The following is a 4,396-nucleotide window of genomic DNA, read 5'->3' on the forward strand; positions in this document are numbered from 1 at the left end:
CTCATATAATTGCTCTTTATTCTCCTTTGGTACTCGAACTTCAATTTTCAAATTTTCCAATTCTTTTGCTAGTTCCTCAGAAACTTTGATCGCACTCAATCTTTCCTTCCTGCTCAGGGCATCTGCCATTACATTGGCTTTTCCTGGGTGGTAGTTAATGGAACAATCGTAATCCTTAATCAGTTCTATCCATCTCCATTATCTCATGTTTAGATCCTTCTGGGTGAATATATACTTTAAGCTTTTATGATCCGTATAAATCTCGCACTTTTCTCCATATAAGTAATGTCTCCACAGTTTCAGTGTGAACACGATCGCTACTAACTCCAAATCATGTAATGGATACTTTTGTTCATGAGGTTTTAACCGTCTAGAGGTGTAAGCAATGACTTTATCATACTGCATCGACACACAACCCAAACCCTTCAAAGAAGCATCACTATAGATCATAAAATTTCCCGTCTCATCTGGCAATGCTAGCACTGGAGCTTTTACTAACCTCTTTTTCAATTCTTGAAAACTTTCCTCACATTTCTCTGTCCAGATAAACTTCTCATTCTTCCTGGTCAACTTGGTCAAGGGAGTCGCAGTCTTAGCAAAATCTTTTACAAATCTTAGGTAATAACCTGCTAATCCAAGAAAACTTCTGACTTCCGTCAGGGACTTTGGTTGTTCCCACTTGGATACAGCCTCAATCTTTACAGGATCCACCTTAATTCTATCCTTTCCCACTACATGACCCAAGAACTGGACTTCGTCCAACCAAAATTCACACTTTAACAACTTAGCGTATAATTACTTTTCTCTCAGCCTCTGCAAGGAAATCCTTAGGTGTTTGGCATGGCCGTCTTTAGACTTTGAGTAAATGAGGATGTCATCAATAAATACAATAATAAACTTATCCAAGTACTCATTATACACTCTGTTCATTAAATCCATGAAAGCAGTTGGGGCATTAGTCAATCCAAATGACATCACCAGGAATTTATAGTGTCCATATCTGGTTCTGAACGTAGTCTTCGATATGTCTTCAGGCTTAATCTTCAACTGATGGTAGCCCGATCTCAAGTAAATCTTCGAGAAACAGCACGCTCCCTTAAGCTGGTCAAACAGGTCATCTATCCTTGGTAGGGGATACTTATTCTTAATGGTCAACTTATTCAGTTCTCGATAATCAATGCACAACCTCATACTTTCATCCTTCTTTACGAATAGCACTGGTGCACCCCACGGGGATACACTTGGCCTAATCACATCTTTATCCAATAATTCTTGAAGTTGCTTAGCTAGTTCTTTCATTTCTATTGGAGCATACGATAAGGAGCCTTTGAAACTGGTTCTGCCCCGGGAACTAAATCAATAGAAAACTCGATCTCATGATCTGGTGGCAATCCTAGCAACTCGTCTCGAAAAACATCTGGAAATTCTCTTACTATTAAAATCTTGTCCAGATTGGGTACTGTTGAGTGGCATTTATGACACTTTATAATGCTATAATAAGCTTTGAATTGATACATTTGTACTCAAGTTGTTAAGTATTTTAACGTGTTTTCCAGTGTTTTTGCATTTCAGGCATTAATCTGTGAATCAGGTGAATTAACATTGTTTTGATGCTAATTTGGTGTCAAGGTGGTGTTGGAATAAAAGCTCGTGGAAAGCCGACTCAAAGCAGCAAGGAAAAAGATGATATCTGAGTTTTTCCCAGAAGGACGGCGCGCCCACGCGGTGATAGCGCGCGGCCGCGCCAGGGATCCAGAAAGGCGGCGCGGCCGCGCGCTATCACGAAATTTAAGAATCCTGATTCTAATTCAATTCTAAGTGGGGAGACTTCCAGATTGCAAAGGGATGCTATATATATATATTCAAATAAGGTCGTTTTTAATAAGTAATCAAGCGAGAGACATACCAGAGCGCAAGGAGATCCGTAAGAAGACCGTTTAGCACAATTCAACGAAGGCGAAGAAGATCTTGTTTTTACTTGTGAATCTTTGTTTTAAGTTGTATTTGGATGCTAGTTTTCTTACTTGTGAACCTTTACTCTTTTTTGTACTTGGTGTTATTTATTCATTATAAAGACTACGTTTGTTATATCATTCTTTCATCAGATTTCACGTTGATGATAAATCCGATCATGGGCTAATCGTTATCGTGGGGTTCTAGCGGATTTATTTATGAATTTATTTAGTTAAATTGTTTAGATACCTTAGTATGTGGTGATTGATTAATATTCTAGTATTGGTTGTGCGTATTCATCTTATGAGCGTCGCGAACTTATAAGATAGTGTGTTAATTCTTAATGAAGCGAACGTGAATTTAAGAATTTAGAACTTGCCATGCTAGCATAGGTTCATATATTTTTATGCATGATTCGTAGGTAATTTTACCCATCTTACTTGCCCTGTGTAATCAAGATAGATAACTTGTGCTTAAACCGTTATGTTGTCAAATTCTATAGACATATAGGGTCTCAATATAAGTGGTGTCTATTCAGCTTCTATCTCTTTTATGGATGCCTGGTAGTATGGTACTCGTGTAACGAAAGTTGGCGTTTATCAGTTTCCTGTTGTCTGATTAGTATCATCACTATTGCATGCTAAGGTTGAGATAATAAGGCTATTGAATGAAGTATTTAATAAAGTTAGAATCCCATGTTTGTCATATATATTAATTTAATCAATCTTATTCTATTATTTATAATAGTTAGCGTAATTCTTAGTTATAAACAACCTCAATTAGTTATCATCTTAGAATTGAATAATAACCATACATTGTTACTTAAGTGCGTGAATTAATTAGTTAACCAATACAGTATCTGTGGGAACGAACTAGAAAAGATTTTATACTACTTGCGAACTCGTATACTTGCGTGTAATATTAGCGCATTTTTAGCGACTAACAAGTTTTTGGCACCGCTGCCGGGGATTGCAGTGTTAATTTTTAGTTTACGTATTTTCCATCAGTGATCGTTAAAGTTCATTGACCCGGACATTGTTACTTAGCTGTTGCCTTGTCTTATTTCAAGTGATCTAGCGAGCGTGTATGCATACGCGTTCTCGGACTCGTAAGAGAAATCTGGATCAAGCCGAGGAGGAAGCGATAGTGATTCGTAAGGAAGTTTTTGAAGAAGAAAAGAAGGTAGAAGAAGAAGAGAAAGTTGAAGAACCAGCTTTAGAAGAGATGGGTGATCAAGCCGAAAATACGAAGGCTTTGATGGACTATTCTCAGCCTAAGATTAATGACATTCAGTCAAGAATCATCAGACCAGCCATCAGGGCTAACACTTTTGAGATCAAGTCAAACATGATTCGGATGATATGGAACTCAGTTCAGTTTGGGGGTTCTCCTATTGAAGACCCCAACATGCACATCAGGGATTTCATCGAGATCTGCGACACCTTCAAGTTTAATGATGTGACTGAAGATGCTATGAAGCTACGACTCTTCCCATTCTCTCTAAGGAACAAAGCTAAGTGCTGGTTAAACTCTCTACCAGCAGGGTCTATCACCACCTGGGAGGATCTTGCGCAAAAGTTTCTCACTAAATTCTTCCCTATGGCGAAGACTGCTGCAATCAGGATTGCTCTTACTCAGTTTGCTCAGCAAACTAGAAAATCTCTGTGTGAGGCTTGGGATCGATATAAGGAGATGCTAACGAAGTGCCCACACTATGGCATGCCTGATTGGATGATTATCAACTGTTGCTACAATGGATTAAGTGCTACTTCTAGACCCATGCTTGATACAACATCAGGAGGAGCCTTGTGGGCTAAAAGCTACGATGAAGCTTATGAACTTATTGAACTGATGGCCGCTAATGAGTAACAGAATCTAGAGGCCTACTCAGGGAAAGGTAGCAGGAATTCTGGAGTTGGACGTAGCACCTACTATCGTTGCCCAACTTAAGGCTTTGACGATGAAGGTGGACACTTTAGCTAATTATGGAGTTAATCAAATCGCTAGTGTCTGTGAGCTTTGTGCTGGTGCCCATGAGACTGATCAGTGCACAATTTCTAGTAAATCAACTCAGTTTGTGAGCAACTTCCAGCGATCGCAGTAACCAGTGCCATCCACCTATCATCCCAACAACCGCAATCATCCTAATTTCAGTTGGAGCAACACTCAGAATGCGGTTCATTAGCCTTATCAGCAATATCGAGCTAAGCAAAACAACCACCCTGATTTTCAACAACCGTAGTATGCACCAAGACAATAACTCCAACTGCAACAAGCCAATGAAAAATCTGAATTAGAGGAGTTGACGCTTATGTGCAAGAGTCAAGTCGTTTCTATCAAGACCTTGGAAAATCAAATTGGGAAAATTACCAATGCCTTGCTAAATCGTTAGCCTGGTACACTACCTAGTGACACTGAAGTTCCAGGAAAGAGGGAAGCTAAG

General features: G+C 39.1%; 1 non-coding gene across 1 annotated transcript; it reads right to left on the bottom strand.

The window, feature by feature from the left end:
* Positions 1–3,567: 3,567 nt before the first annotated feature.
* LOC141709281 (small nucleolar RNA R71) lies at positions 3,568–3,674 on the bottom strand. Its single transcript, XR_012569867.1, has one exon. It is a non-coding gene; the product is annotated as a small nucleolar RNA R71 (small nucleolar RNA).
* Positions 3,675–4,396: the final 722 nt, after the last annotated feature.

The sequence above is a fragment of the Apium graveolens genome, chromosome 2, assembly GCF_009905375.1.
Source record: "Apium graveolens cultivar Ventura chromosome 2, ASM990537v1, whole genome shotgun sequence".
Taxonomy (NCBI): Eukaryota; Viridiplantae; Streptophyta; class Magnoliopsida; order Apiales; family Apiaceae; genus Apium; species Apium graveolens.